Source organism: Arvicanthis niloticus, chromosome 6 (assembly GCF_011762505.2).
Source record: "Arvicanthis niloticus isolate mArvNil1 chromosome 6, mArvNil1.pat.X, whole genome shotgun sequence".
In the NCBI taxonomy this organism is placed as follows: Eukaryota; Metazoa; Chordata; class Mammalia; order Rodentia; family Muridae; genus Arvicanthis; species Arvicanthis niloticus.
In genome coordinates, this window is record NC_047663.1 from 33,147,665 (window position 1) to 33,163,019 (window position 15,355).

A 15,355-nucleotide genomic window follows, 5' to 3' on the forward strand; every position below is an offset into this window, starting at 1 on the left:
TGGCTACATTTATGTCAACCTGGCAAGGCTATGGGGCGCTCTGTTCAGACACTGTGTCTATGGCTTGTCTAAAATATTTCGGATGAGATTCCCACTGAGATCTCAAGACTGACTAAAGGACAGCTTGATTTTAAGAATCTTCTCCTCTCCAGGTAGCTGTGACTCTACTTTCTATGTGTAGAAGGAGCTAAGGTGGGAGGAGTACGGGAGGAAGAGGAGAAGGAAGAGGAGCTAAGAGAAGACAGAGAACGAGAGAGGTGGACATGGAAGCTGATGTTCACTTGTCTGTAGCAGTCAAAGGTAGTTGGTATATCTAGGTTGGGTATTGGGTTACACCTCTGATTGTATGAGCATCTTGTTATTGATCGTTACCTAATATATAAAGCCTTTAGATAATTTAAGTATTACTTAAAGTAATTAATTAAGATAAATTAAGTATTTAGATAATTTAAGTATTAAATACTTAAGTATTTAAGTAGGTCTCATCTTCCTACTGAGCCGTGTGGATAGTGGGATGGTCTGGGCAATGCCCAGCCTTGCAGAGACAGCGTGGAAGATTGGCAAAGCTATCTCCCACGCTGGTGTCTCATGGGTGGCAGGGCTGATGTTTCTGGCTGGTTGTTTCTAGCTGCAGCACCCACATGGTATCTAATCTAGCCAGAGCTGCCTCGGGTTGACCAGCAGCCGTCTTTAAAATAATTACAACAACATGTATGTCTCTGTTTGTTTATTTGTTTTTGTGCGGTTTTTTTTTTTTTTTTTTTTTCCTGTGTAGTCCTGGCTGTCCTGGAACTCACTCTGTAGACCAGATTGGCCTTGAGATCAGAAATTCACCTGTCTCTGCCTCTGCTTCCCAAGTACTGGGATTAAAGGTGTGCACCATCACTGCCTGATGACTCTACTTCTCTCTCAGCTCTAAGGAGGGGTGTGTGTGTGTGTGTGTGTGTGTGTGTGTGTGTGTGTGTGTGTGTGTATCTGTGTGTGCACCCTCTGGGAACAGAAGAGACTATTGGATCCCCTAGAGCTGAACATTAAAGGTGGCTGTAAATCACCGTGTAGGTTCTGGGAACCATGTAGGTTCCATCACCGCCTCCAAGGCTCAGGGGACATCAGAGAGGAGTGGGGAGGAAACAAACAATACAAGAGCAGACATGACCTTTACATTCATGGACTCACTCACCTGAGTGGCTATCTGCAAACGAGCTCCACAGGACTGGGCCCTCTCAACAGTTCACTGGGATGTGAGAAGGGCCTATGAGCCCCCTACCCCTCCCTGAGGAACTATTAAAAATAAACAGGGCTAAGTAAAGTAAATTGTTTCCCTCAGTGCCTCCAGCAATAGAGTACATGCTGGGCAAGCGTGAGAACCTAGCTTTGGGGCCCTAGTGTCCTGATGTGTATCTGTAATCCTAGCACTGGGAAGGCGGAGACAGACAGCAGGAGACAGACCCCTGGAGCTCAATAGCCAGGCCAGCCTAACCTAGCTCCAGGTTCAGTGAAAGACCCTGTCTCAGAAAACTAAGGTGATTGAGAAAGGCACAAGGCGTCCACCTCTGGCCTCGACACATAAATTTACACACATGCTTGCACACCCAATGCTAAGTGCGCACACACATTTAAGTTGTAGGCATATACACGTACAATGAATCTGTCAGGGAAAGACAGTTATAAGGAGGAAGAAACGAACAATTACCTAACCCTGAACCGGGGTACTCGGAAAGAGCAGTCAGTGTTCTTAAGCACTGAGCCATCTCACCATCCGTCACATGTAGTTTTTTCCCCCCCTCCTATGGTCTACACCATTTACCACCAGGGCTAGCTGCAATCTACCATCTCCCTGGACTGAATCCAGGGCCCTAGGTACCCTAGCTAGGAAAGCACTCATTCACTTACTGAGTGACATTCTCAGGTCCGCAAAGGTAACTAACTTCTTTCCAGATGCAATTGTACGTTTGAGGCATTTAGGAGAAACTTCCCTGTCATCTGCTGCAATTACTGCTTGCAATAGCTTTCACGGTTGTTTTTTACATCAGTAGCATCATTACAAGAGTGTAATTCTTGGGTGATGCATTAATTTACGTATTAACTGTAGCCAGCAGCAAGTTATTAAGTCATTAGGCAGGGAACCGTTCAGGAAGTAAACTTAACAGGTGGGGACACAGCCCTCTCTCTTGTTTATAAAGCCTTTAAACTGCACTGAGAATGGGCTTCTTACTTCTGTCAGTAAAAAGGGAAAAGAGCCTTGGCTGCCTTTAGTCCCAGCACCCGGGAGATAGAAACAGGCAGACCTCTATAGCTCAAGACCAGCCTGGTCTACACAGAGAACTTGCCTCAAAAAAGAAAGGGGGAGAGGAGAGAAGAGGGAGGAGAGGCAGACAAGAAGTAGCTTGGTTTATAATTCTGAATTTAATTCTCCACAGCTGAAGCTTAAAGGTGTGCGTGGGGCTGGAGGGCACAGACTAAATCAGACAAGTATGAATGTAACTGCAATGACCAATCACATCATCCCGCCATCTGAGGTAACCAAGCCACCTGCCAACCAGTCACACCACAGTCGCTCCCGGATACTCACTACAGTGTCAACTTTTAAAATCTCCTTGTTGGCCAGGCAGTGGTGGCGCATGCCTTTAGTCCCAGCACCTGGGAGGCAGAGGCAGGTGGATTTCTGAGTTCCAGGCCAGCCTGGTCTACAGAGTGAGTTCCAGGACAGCCAGGGCTACACAGAGAAACCCTGTCTTGAAAAACAAAAAACAAACAAACAAAAAACAAACAAAAAAAAAAAAAAAAAAAAAAAAAAAAAAAAAAAAAAAAAAAAAAAAAAAAAAAAAAAGAAAAACAAAAAAAAAAAAAAAAAAAAAAAAAAAAAAAAAAAAAAAAAAAAAAAAAAAAAAAACAAAAAAAAAAAAAAAAAAAAAAAAAAAAAAAAAAAAAAAAAAAAAAAAAAAAAAAAAAAAAAAAAAAAAAAAAAAAAAAAAAAAAAAAAAAAAAAAAAAAAAAGAAAAAAAAAAAAAAAAAAAAAAAAAAAAAAAAAAAAAAAAAAAAAAAAAAAAAAAAAAAAAAAAAAAAAAAAAAAAAAAAAAAAAAAAAAAAAAAAAAAAACAAAAAAAAAAAAAAAAAAAAAAAAAAAAAAAAAAAAAAAAGAAAAAAAAAAAAAAAAAAAAAAAAAAAAAAAAAAAAAAAAAAAAAAAAAAAAAAAAAAAAAAAAAAAAAAAAAAAAAAAAAAAAAAAAAAAAAAAAAAAAAAAAAAAAAAAAAAAAAAAAAAAAAAAAAAAAAAAAAAAAAAAAAAAAAAAAAAAAAAAAAAAAAAAAAAAAAAAAAAAAAAAAAAAAAAAAAAAAAAAAAAAAACAAAAAAAAAAAAAAAAAAAAAAAAAAAAAAAAAAAAAAACAAAAAAAAAAGAAAAAAAAAAAAAAAAAAAAAAAAAAAAAAAAAAAAAAAAAAAAAAAAAAAAAAAAAAAAAAAAAAAAAAAAAAAAAAAAAAAAAAAAAAAAAAAAAAAAAAAAAAAAAAAAAAAAAAAAAAAAAAAAAAAAAAAAAAAAAAAAAAAAAAAAAAAAAAAAAAAAAAAAAAAAAAAAAAAAAAAAAAAAAAAAAAAAAAAAAAAAAAAAAACAAAAAAAAAAAAAAAAAAAAAAAAAAAAAAAAAAAAAAAAAAAAAAAAAAAAAAAAAAAAAAAAAAAAAAAAAAAAAAAAAAAAAAAAAAAAAAAAAAAAAAAAAAAAAAAAAAAAAAAAAAAAAAAAAAAAAAAAAAAAAAAAAAAGAAAAAAAAAAAAAAAAAAAAAAAAAAAAAAAAAAAAAAAAAAAAAAAAAAAAAAAAAAAAAAGAAAAAAAAAAAAAAAAAAAAAAAAAAAAAAAAAAAAAAAAAAAAAAAAAAAAAAAAAAAAAAAAAAAAAAAAAAAAAAAAAAAAAAAAAAAAAAAAAAAAAAAAAAAAGAAAAAAAAAAAAAAAAGAAAAAAAAAAAAAAAGAAAAAAAAAAAAACAAAAAAAAAAAAAAAAAAAAACAAAAAAAAAAAAAAAAAAAAAAAAAAAAAAAAAAAAAAAAAAAAAAAAAAAAAAAAAAAAAAAAAAAAAAAAAAAAAAAAAAAAAAAAAAAAGAAAAAAAAAAAAAAAAAAAAAAAAAAAAAAAAAAAAAAAAAAAAAAAAAAAAGAAAAAAAAAAAGAAAAAAAAAAAAAAAAAAAAAAAAAAAAAAAAAAAAAAAAAAAAAAAAAAAAAAAAAAAAAAAAAAAAAAAAAAAAAAAAAAAAAAAAAAAAAAAAAAAAAAAAAAAAAAAAAAAAAAAAAAAAAAAAAAAGAAAAAAAAAAAAAAAAAAAAAAAAAAAAAAAAAAAAAAAAAAAAAAAAAAAAAAAAAAAAAAAAAAAAAAAAAAAAAAAGAAAAAAAAAAAAAAAAAAAAAAAAAAAAAAAAAAAAAAAAAAAAAAAAAAAAAAAAAAAAAAAAAAAAAAAAAAAAAAAAAAAAAAAAAAAAAAAAAAAAAAAAAAAAAAAAAAAAAAAAAAAAAAAAAAAAAAAAAAAAAAAAAAAGAAAAAAAAAAAAAAAAAAAAAAAAAAAAAAAAAAAAAAAAAAAAAAAAAAAAAAAAAAAAAAAAAAAAAAAAAAAAAAAAAAAAAAAAAAAAAAAAAAAAAAAAAAAAAAAAAAAAACAAAAAAAAAAAAAAAAAAAAAAAAAAAAAAAAAAAAAAAAAAAAAAAAAAAAAAAAAAAAAAAAAAAAAAAAAAAAAAAAAAAAAAAAAAAAAAAAAGAAAAAAAAAAAAAAAAAAAAAAAAAAAAAAAAAAAAAAAAAAAAAAAAAAAAAAAAAAAAAAAAAAAAAAAAAAAAAAAAAAAAAAAAAAAAAAAAAAAAAAAAAAAACAAAAAAAAAAAAAAAAAAAAAAAAAAAAAAAAAACAAAAAAAAAAAAAAAAAAAAAAAAAAAAAAAAAAAAAAAAAAAAAAAAAAAAAAAAAAAAAAAAAAAAAAAAAAAAAAAAAAAAAAAAAAAAAAAAAAAAAAAAAAAAAAAAAAACAAAAAAAAAAAAAAAAAAAAAAAAAAAAAAAAAAAAAAAAAAAAAAAAAAAAAAAAAAAAAAAAAAAAAAAAAAAAAAAAAAAAAAAAAAAAAAAAAAAAAAAAAAAAAAAAAAACAAAAAAAAAAAAAAAAAAAAAAAAAAAAAAAAAAAAAAAAAAAAAAAAAAAAAAAAAAAAAAAAAAAAAAAAAAAAAAAAAAAAAAAAAAAAAAAAAAAAAAAAAAAAAAAAAAAAAAAAAAAAAAAAAAAAAAAAAAAAAAAAAAAAAAAAAAAAAAAAAAAAAAAAAAAAAAAAAAAAAAAAAAAAAAAAAAAAAAAAAAAAAAAAAAAAAAAAAAAAAAAAAAAAAAAAAAAAAAAAAAAAAAAAAAAAAAAAAAAAAAAAAAAAAAAAAAAAAAAAAAAAAAAAAAAAAAAAAAAAAAAAAAAAAAAAAAAAAAAAAAAAAAAAAAAAAAAAAAAAAAAAAAAAAAAAAAAAAAAAAAAAAAAAAAACAAAAAAAAAAAAAAAAAAAAAAAAAAAAAAAAAAAAAAAAAAAAAAAAAAAAAAAAAAAAAAAAAAAACAAAAAAAAAAAAAAAAAAAAAAAAAAAAAAAAAAAAAAAAAAAAAAAAAAAAAAAAAAAAAAAAAAAAAAAAAAAAAAAAAAAAAAAAAAAAAAAAAAAAAAAAAAAAAAAAAAAAAAAAAAAAAAAAAAAAAAAAAAAAAAAAAAAAAAAAAAAAAAAAAAAAAAAAAAAAAAAAAAAAAAAAAAAAAAAAAAAAAAAAAAAAAAAAAAAAAAAAAAAAAAAAAAAAAAAAAAAAAAAAAAAAAAAAAAAAAAAAAAAAAAAAAAAAAAGAAAAAAAAAAAAAAAAAAAAAAAAAAAAAAAAAAAAAAAAAAAAAAAAAAAAAAAAAAAAAAAAAAAAAAAAAAAAAAAAAAAAAAAAAAAAAAAAAAAAAAAAAAAAAAAAAAAAAAAAAAAAAAAAAAAAAAAAAAAAAAAAAAAAGAAAAAAAAAAAAAAAAAAAAAAAAAAAAAAAAAAAAAAAAAAAAAAAAAAAAAAAAAAAAAAAAAAAAAGAAAAAAAAAAAAAAAAAAAAAAAAAAAAAAAAAAAAAAAAAAAAAAAAAAAAAAAAAAAAAAAAAAAAAAAAAAAAAAAAAAAAAAAAAAAAAAAAAAAAAAAAAAAAAAAAAAAAAAAAAAAAAAAAAAAAATAAAAAAAAAAAAAAAAAAAAAAAAAAAAAAAAAAAAAAAGAAAAAAAAAAAAAAAAAAAAAAAAAAAAAAAACAAAAAAAAAAAAAAAAAAAAAAAAAAATAAAAAAAAAAAAAAAAAAAGAAAAAAAAAAAAAAAAAAAAAAAAAAAAAAAAAAAAAAAAAAAAAAAAAAAAAAAAAAAAAAAAAAAAAAAAAAAAAAAAAAAAAAAAAAAAAAAAAAAAAAAAAAAAAAAAAAAAAAAAAAAAAAAAAAAAAAAAAAAAAAAAAAAAAAAAAAAAAAAAAAAAAAAAAAAAAAAAAAAAAAAAAAAAAAAAAAAAAAAAAAAAAAAAAAAAAAAAAAAAAAAAAAAAAAAAAAAAAAAAAAAAAAAAGAAAAAAAAAAAAAAAAAAAAAAAAAAAAAAAAAAAAAAAAAAAAAAAAAAAAAAAAAAAAAAAAAAAAAAAAAAAAAAAAAAAAAAAAAAAAAAAAAAAAAAAAAAAAAAAAAAAAACAAAAAAAAAAAAAAAAAAAAAAAAAAAAAAAAAAAAAAAAAAAAAAAAAAAAAAAAAAAAAAAAAAAAAAAAAAAAAAAAAAAAAAAAAAAAAAAAAAAAAAAAAAAAAAAAAAAAAAAAAAAAAAAAAAAATAAAAAAAAAAAAAAAAAAAAAAAAAAAAAAACAAAAAAAAAAAAAAAAAAAAAAAAAAAAAAAAAAAAAAAAAAAAAAAAAAAAAAAAAAAAAAAAAAAAAAAAAAAAAAAAAAAAAAAAAAAAAAAAAAAAAAAAGAAAAAAAAAAAAAAAAAAAAAAAAAAAAAAAAAAAAAAAAAAAAAAAAAAAAAAAAAAAAAAAAAAAAAAAAAAAAAAAAAAAAACAAAAAAAAAAAAAAAAAAAAAAAAAAAAAAAAAAAAAAAAAAAAAAAAAAAAAAAAAAAAAAAAAAAAAAAAAAAAAAAAAAAAAAAAAAAAAAAAAAAAAAAAAAAAAAAAAAAAAAAAAAAAAAAAAAAAAAAAAAAAAAAAAAAAACAAAAAAAAAAAAAAAAAAAAAAAAACAAAAAAAAAAAAAAAAAAAAAAAAAAAAAAAAAAAAAAAAAAAAAAAAAAAAAAAAAAAAAAAAAAAAAAAAAAAAAAACAAAAAAAAAAAAAAAAAAAAAAAAAAAAAAAAAAAAAAAAAAAAAAAAAAAAAAAAAAAAAAAAAAAAAAAAAAAAAAAAAAAAAAAAAAAAAAAAAAAAAAAAAAAAAAAAAAAAAAAAAAAAAAAAAAAAAAAAAAAAAAAAAAAAAAAAAAAAAAAAAAAAAAAAAAAAAAAAAAAAAAAAAAAAAAAAAAAAAAAAAAAAAAAAAAAAAAAAAAAAAAAAAAAAAAAAAAAAAAAAAAAAAAAAAAAAAAAAAAAAAAAAAAAAAAAAAAAAAAAAAAAAAAAAAAAAAAAAAAAAAAAAAAAAAAAAAAAAAAAAAAAAAAAAAAAAAAAAAAAAAAAAAAAAAAAAAAAAAAAAAAAAAAAAAAAAAAAAAAAAAGAAAAAAAAAAAAAAAAAAAAAAAAAAAAAAAAAAAAAAAAAAAAAAAAAAAAAAAAAAAAAAAAAAAAAAAAAAAAAAAAAAAAAAAAAAAAAAAAAAAAAAAAAAAAAAAAAAAAAAAAAAAAAAAAAAAAAAAAAAAAAAAAAAAAAAGAAAAAAAAAAAAAAAAAAAAAAAAAAAAAAAAAAAAAAAAAAAAAAAAAAAAAAAAAAAAAAAAAAAAAAAAAAAAAAAAAAAAAAAAAAAAAAAAAAAAAAAAAAAAAAAAAAAAAAAAAAAAAAAAAAAAAAAAAAAAAAAAAAAAAAAAAAAGAAAAAAAAAAAAAAAAAAAAAAAAAAAAAAAAAAAAAAAAAAAAAAAAAAAAAAAAAAAAAAAAAAAAAAAAAAAAAAAAAAAAAAAAAAAAAAAAAAAAAAAAAAAAAAAAAAAAAAAAAAAAAAAAAAAAAAAAAAAAAAAAAAAAAAAAAAAAAAAAAAAAAAAAAAAAAAAAAAAAAAAAAAAAAAAAAAAAAAAAAAAAAAAAAAAAAAAAAAAAAAAAAAAAAAAAAAAAAAAAAAAAAAAAAAAAAAAAAAAAAAAAAAAAAAAAAAAAAAAAAAAAAAAAAAAAAAAAAAAAAAAAAAAAAAAAAAAAAAAAAAAAAAAAAAAAAAAAAAAAAAAAAAAAAAAAAAAAAAAAAAAAAAAAAAAAAAAAAAAAAAAAAAAAAAAAAAAAAAAAAAAAAAAAAAAAAAAAAAAAAAAAAAAAAAAAAAAAAAAAAAAAAAAAAAAAAAAAAAAAAAAAAAAAAAAAAAAAAAAAAAAAAAAAAAAAAAAAAAAAAAAAAAAAAAAAAAAAAAAAAAAAAAAAAAAAAAAAAAAAAAAAAAAAAAAAAAAAAAAAAAAAAAAAAAAAAAAAAAAAAAAAAAAAAAAAAAAAAAAAAAAAAAAAAAAAAAAAAAAAAAAAAAAAAAAAAAAAAAAAAAAAAAAAAAAAAAAAAAAAAAAAAAAAAAAAAAAAAAAAAAAAAAAAAAAAAAAAAAAAAAAAAAAAAAAAAAAAAAAAAAAAAAAAAAAAAAAAAAAAAAAAAAAAAAAAAAAAAAAAAAAAAAAAAAAAAAAAAAAAAAAAAAAAAAAAAAAAAAAAAAAAAAAAAAAAAAAAAAAAAAAAAAAAAAAAAAAAAAAAAAAAAAAAAAAAAAAAAAAAAAAAAAAAAAAAAAAAAAAAAAAAAAAAGAAAAAAAAAAAAAAAAAAAAAAAAAAAAAAAAAAAAAAAAAAAAAAAAAAAAAAAAAAAAAAAAAAAAAAAAAAAAAAAAAAAAAAAAAAAAAAAAAAAAAAAAAAAAAAAAAAAAAAAAAAAAAAAAAAAAAGAAAAAAAAAAAAAAAAAAAAAAAAAAAAAAAAAAAAAAAAAAAAAAAAAAAAAAAAAAAAAAAAAAAAAAAAAAAAAAAAAAAAAAAAAAAAAAAAAAAAAAAAAAGAAAAAAAAAAAAAAAAAAAAAAAAAAAAAAAAAACAAAAAAAAAAAAAAAAAAAAAAAAAAAAAAAAAAAAAAAAAAAAAAAAAAAAAAAAAAAAAAAAAAAAAAAAAAAAAAAAAAAAAAAAAAAAAAAAAAAAAAAAAAAAAAAAAAAAAAAAAAAAAAAAAAAAAAAAAAAAAAAAAAAAAAAAAAAAAAAAAAAAAAAAAAAAAAAAAAAAAAAAAAAAAAAAAAAAAAAAAAAAAAAAAAAAAAAAAAAAAAAAAAAAAAAAAAAAAAAAAAAAAAAAAAAAAAAAAAAAAAAAAAAAAAAAAAAAAAAAAAAAAAAAAAAAAAAAAAAAAAAAAAAAAAAAAAAAAAAAAAAAAAAAAAAAAAAAAAAAAAAAAAAAAAAAAAAAAAAAAAAAAAAAAAAAAAAAAAAAAAAAAAAAAAAAAAAAAAAAAAAAAAAAAAAAAAAAAAAAAAAAAAAAAAAAAAAAAAAAAAAAAAAAAAAAAAAAAAAAAAAAAAAAAAAAAAAAAAAAAAAAAAAAAAAAAAAAAAAAAAAAAAAAAAAAAAAAAAAAAAAAAAAAAAAAAAAAAAAAAAAAAAAAAAAAAAAAAAAAAAAAAAAAAAAAAAAAAAAAAAAAAAAAAAAAAAAAAAAAAAAAAAACAAAAAAAAAAAAAAAAAAAAAAAAAAAAAAAAAAAAAAAAAAAAAAAAAAAAAAAAAAAAAAAAAAAAAAAAAAAAAAAAAAAAAAAAAAAAAAAAAAAAAAAAAAAAAAAAAAAAAAAAAAAAAAAAAAAAAAAAAAAAAAAAAAAAAAAAAAAAAAAAAAAAAAAAAAAAAAAAAAAAAAAAAAAAAAAAAAAAAAAAAAAAAAAAAAAAAAAAAAAAAAAAAAAAAAAAAAAAAAAAAAAAAAAAAAAAAAAAAAAAAAAAAAAAAAAAAAAAAAAAAAAAAAAAAAAAAAAAAAAAAAAAAAAAAAAAAAAAAAAAAAAAAAAAAAAAAAAAAAAAAAAAAAAAAAAAAAAAAAAAAAAAAAAAAAAAAAAAAAAAAAAAAAAAAAAAAAAAAAAAAAAAAAAAAAAAAAAAAAAAAAAAAAAAAAAAAAAAAAAAAAAAAAAAAAAAAAAAAAAAAAAAAAAAAAAAAAAAAAAAAAAAAAAAAAAAAAAAAAAAAAAAAAAAAAAAAAAAAAAAAAAAAAAAAAAAAAAAAAAAAAAAAAAAAAAAAAAAAAAAAAAAAAAAAAAAAAAAAAAAAAAAAAAAAAAAAAAAAAAAAAAAAAAAAAAAAAAAAAAAAAAAAAAAAAAAAAAAAAAAAAAAAAAAAAAAAAAAAAAAAAAAAAAAAAAAAAAACAAAAAAAAAAAAAAAAAAAAAAAAAAAAAAAAAAAAAAAAAAAAAAAAAAAAAAAAAAAAAAAAAAAAAAAAAAAAAAAAAAAAAAAAAAAAAAAAAAAAAAAAAAAAAAAAAAAAAAAAAAAAAAAAAAAAAAAAAAAAAAAAAAAAAAAAAAAAAAAAAAAAAAAAAAAAAAAAAAAAAAAAAAAAAAAAAAAAAAAAAAAAAAAAAAAAAAAAAAAAAAAAAAAAAAAAAAAAAAAAAAAAAAAAAAAAAAAAAAAAAAAAAAAAAAAAAAAAAAAAAAAAAAAAAAAAAAAAAAAAAAAAAAAAAAAAAAAAAAAAAAAAAAAAAAAAAAAAAAAAAAAAAAAAAAAAAAAAAAAAAAAAAAAAAAAAAAAAAAAAAAAAAAAAAAAAAAAAAAAAAAAAAAAAAAAAAAAAAAAAAAAAAAAAAAAAAAAAAAAAAAAAAAAAAAAAACAAAAAAAAAAAAAAAAAAAAAAAAAAAAAAAAAAAAAAAAAAAAAAAAAAAAAAAAAAAAAAAAAAAAAAAAAAAAAAAAAAAAAAAAAAAAAAAAAAAAAAAAAAAAAAAAAAAAAAAAAAAAAAAAAAAAAAAAAAAAAAAAAAAAAAAAAAAAAAAAAAAAAAAAAAAAAAAAAAAAAAAAAAAAAAAAAAAAAAAAAAAAAAAAAAAAAAAAAAAAAAAAAAAAAAAAAAAAAAAAAAAAAAAAGAAAAAAAAAAAAAAAAAAAAAAAAAAAAAAAAAAAAAAAAAAAAAAAAAAAAAAAAAAAAAAAAAAAAAAAAAAAAAAAAAAAAAAAAAAAAAAAAAAAAAAAAAAAAAAAAAAAAAAAAAAAAAAAAAAAAAAAAAAAAAAAAAAAAAAAAAAAAAAAAAAAAAAAAAAAAAAAAAAAAAAAAAAAAAAAAAAAAAAAAAAAAAAAAAAAAAACAAAAAAAAAAAAAAAAAAAAAAAAAAAAAAAAAAAAAAAAAAAAAAAAAAAAAAAAAAAAAAAAAAAAAAAAAAAAAAAAAAAAAAAAAAAAAAAAAAAAAAAAAAAAAAAAAAAAAAAAAAAAAAAAAAAAAAAAAAAAAAAAAAAAAAAAAAAAAAAAAAAAAAAAAAAAAAAAAAAAAAAAAACAAAAAAAAAAAAAAAAAAAAAAAAAAAAAAAAAAAAAAAAAAAAAAAAAAAAAAAAAAAAAAAAAAAAAAAAAAAAAAAAAAAAAAAAAAAAAAAAAAAAAAAAAAAAAAAAAAAAAAAAAAAAAAAAAAAAAAAAAAAAAAAAAAAAAAAAAAAAAAAAAAAAAAAAAAAAAAAAAAAAAAAAAAAAAAAAAAAAAAAAAAAAAAAAAAAAAAAAAAAAAAAAAAAAAAAAAAAAAAAAAAAAAAAAAAAAAAAAAAAAAAAAAAAAAAAAAAAAAAAAAAAAAAAAAAAAAAAAAAAAAAAAAAAAAAAAAAAAAAAAAAAAAAAAAAAAAAAAAAAAAAAAAAAAAAAAAAAAAAAAAAAAAAAAAAAAAAAAAAAAAAAAAAAAAAAAAAAAAAAAAAAAAAAAAAAAAAAAAAAAAAAAAAAAAAAAAAAAAAAAAAAAAAAAAAAAAAAAAAAAAAAAAAAAAAAAAAAAAAAAAAAAAAAAAAAAAAAAAAAAAAAAAAAAAAAAAAAAAAAAAAAAAAAAAAAAAAAAAAAAAAAAAAAAAAAAAAAAAAAAAAAAAAAAAAAAAAAAAAAAAAAAAAAAAAAAAAAAAAAAAAAAAAAAAAAAAAAAAAAAAAAAAAAAAAAAAACAAAAAAAAAAAAAAAAAAAAAAAAAAAAAAAAAAAAAAAAAAAAAAAAAAAAAAAAAAAAAAAAAAAAAAAAAAAAAAAAAAAAAAAAAAAAAAAAAAAAAAAAAAAAAAAAAAAAAAAAAAAAAAAAAAAAAAAAAAAAAAAAAAAAAAAAAAAAAAAAAAAAAAAAAAAAAAAAAAAAAAAAAAAAAAAAAAAAAAAAAAAAAAAAAAAAAAAAAAAAAAAAAAAAAAAAAAAAAAAAAAAAAAAAAAAAAAAAAAAAAAAAAAAAAAAAAAAAAAAAAAAAAAAAAAAAAAAAAAAAAAAAAAAAAAAAAAAAAAAAAAAAAAAAAAAAAAAAAAAAAAAAAAAAAAAAAAAAAAAAAAAAAAAAAAAAAAAAAAAAAAAAAAAAAAAAAAAAAAAAAAAAAAAAAAAAAAAAAAAAAAAAAAAAAAAAAAAAAAAAAAAAAAAAAAAAAAAAAAAAAAAAAAAAAAAAAAAAAAAAAAACAAAAAAAAAAAAAAAAAAAAAAAAAAAAAAAAAAAAAAAAAAAAAAAAAAAAAAAAAAAAAAAAAAAAAAAAAAAAAAAAAAAAAAAAAAAAAAAAAAAAAAAAAAAAAAAAAAAAAAAAAAAAAAAAAAAAAAAAAAAAAAAAAAAAAAAAAAAAAAAAAAAAAAAAAAAAAAAAAAAAAAAAAAAAAAAAAAAAAAAAAAAAAAAAAAAAAAAAAAAAAAAAAAAAAAAAAAAAAAAAAAAAAAAAAAAAAAAAAAAAAAAAAAAAAAACAAAAAAAAAAAAAAAAAAAAAAAAAAAAAAAAAAAAAAAAAAAAAAAAAAAAAAAAAAAAAAAAAAAAAAAAAAAAAAAAAAAAAAAAAAAAAAAAAAAAAAAAAAAAAAAAAAAAAAAAAAAAAAAAAAAAAAAAAAAAAAAAAAAAAAAAAAAAAAAAAAAAAAAAACAAAAAAAAAAAAAAAAAAAAAAAAAAAAAAAAAAAAAAAAAAAAAAAAAAAAAAAAAAAAAAAAAAAAAAAAAAAAAAAAAAAAAAAAAAAAAAAAAAAAAAAAAAAAAAAAAAAAAAAAAAAAAAAAAAAAAAAAAAAAAAAAAAAAAAAAAAAAAACAAAAAAAAAAAAAAAAAAAAAAAAAAAAAAAAAAAAAAAAAAAAAAAAAAAAAAAAAAAAAAAAAAAAAAAAAAAAAAAAAAAAAAAAAAAAAAAAAAAAAAAAAAAAACAAAAAAAAAAAAAAAAAAAAAAAAAAAAAAAAAAAAAAAAAAAAAAAAAAAAAAAAAAAAAAAAAAAAAAAAAAAAAAAAAAAAAAAAAAAAAAAAAAAAAAAAAAAAAAAAAAAAAAAAAAAAAAAAAAAAAAAAAAAAAAAAAAAAAAAAAAAAAAAAAAAAAAAAAAAAAAAAAAAAAAAAAAAAAAAAAAAAAAAAAAAAAAAAAAAAAAAAAAAAAAAAAAAAAAAAAAAAAAAAAAAAAAAAAAAAAAAAAAAAAAAAAAAAAAAAAAAAAAAAAAAAAAAAAAAAAAAAAAAAAAAAAAAAAAAAAAAAAAAAAAAAAAAAAAAAAAAAAAAAAAAAAAAAAAAAAAAAAAAAAAAAAAAAAAAAAAAAAAAAAAAAAAAAAAAAAAAAAAAAAAAAAAAAAAAAAAAAAAAAAAAAAAAAAAAAAAAACAAAAAAAAAAAAAAAAAAAAAAAAAAAAAAAAAAAAAAAAAAAAAAAAAAAAAAAAAAAAAAAAAAAAAACAAAAAAAAAAAAAAAAAAAAAAAAAAAAAAAAAAAAAAAAAAAAAAAAAAAAAAAAAAAAAAAAAAAAAAAAAAAAAAAAAAAAAAAAAAAAAAAAAAAAAAAAAAAAAAAAAAAAAAAAAAAAAAAAAAAAAAAAAAAAAAAAAAAAAAAAAAAAAAACAAAAAAAAAAAAAAAAAAAAAAAAAAAAAAAAAAAAAAAAAAAAAAAAAAAAAAAAAAAAAAAAAAAAAAAAAAAAAAAAAAAAAAAAAAAAAAAAAAAAAAAAAAAAAAAAAAAAAAAAAAAAAAAAAAAAAAAAAAAAAAAAAAAAAAAAAAAAAACAAAAAAAAAAAAAAAAAAAAAAAAAAAAAAAAAAAAAAAAAAAAAAAAAAAAAAAAAAAAAAAAAAAAAAAAAAAAAAAACAAAAAAAAAAAAAAAAAAAAAAAAAAAAAAAAAAAAAAAAAAAAAAAAAAAAAAAAAAAAAAAAAAAAAAAAAAAAAAAAAAAAAAAAAAAAAAAAAAAAAAAAAAAAAAAAAAAAAAAAAAAAAAAAAACAAAAAAAAAAAAAAAAAAAAAAAAAAAAAAAAAAAAAAAAAAAAAAAAAAAAAAAAAAAAAAAAAAAAAAAAAAAAAAAAAAAAAAAAAAAAAAAAAAAAAAAAAAAAAAAAAAAAAAAAAAAAAAAAAAAAAAAAAAAAAAAAAAAAAAAAAAAAAAAAAAAAAAAAAAAAAAAAAAAAAAAAAAAAAAAAAAAAAAAAAAACAAAAAAAAAAAAAAAAAAAAAAAAAAAAAAAAAAAAAAAAAAAAAAAAAAAAAAAAAAAAAAAAAAAAAAAAAAAAAAAAAAAAAAAAAAAAAAAAAAAAAAAAAAAAAAAAACAAAAAAAAAAAAAAAAAAAAAAAAAAAAAAAAAAAAAAAAAAAAAAAAAAAAAGAAAAAAAAAAAAAAAAAAAAAAAAAAAAAAAAAAAAAAAAAAAAAAAAAAAAAAAAAAAAAAAAAAAAAAAAAAAAAAAAAAAAAAAAAAAAAAAAAAAAAAAAAAAAAAACAAAAAAAAAAAAAAAAAAAAAAAAAAAAAAAAAAAAAAAAAAAAAAAAAAAAAAAAAAAAAAAAAAAAAAAAAAAAAAAAAAAAAAAAAAAAAAAAAAAAAAAAAAAAAAAAAAAAAAAAAAAAAAAAAAAAAAAAAAAAAAAAAAAAAAAAAAAAAAAAAAAAAAAAAAAAAAAAAAAAAAAAACAAAAAAAAAAAAAAAAAAAAAAAAAAAAAAAAAAAAAAAAAAAAAAAAAAAAAAAAAAAAAAAAAAAAAACAAAAAAAAAAAAAAAAAAAAAAAAAAAAAAAAAAAAAAAAAAAAAAAAAAAAAAAAAAAAAAAAAAAAAAAAAAAAAAAAAAAAAAAAAAAAAGAAAAAAAAAAAAAAAAAAAAAAAAAAAAAAAAAAAAAAAAAAAAAAAAAAAAAAAAAAAAAAAAAAAAAAAAAAAAAAAAACAAAAAAAAAAAAAAAAAAAAAAAAAAAAAAAAAAAAAAAAAAAAAAAAAAAA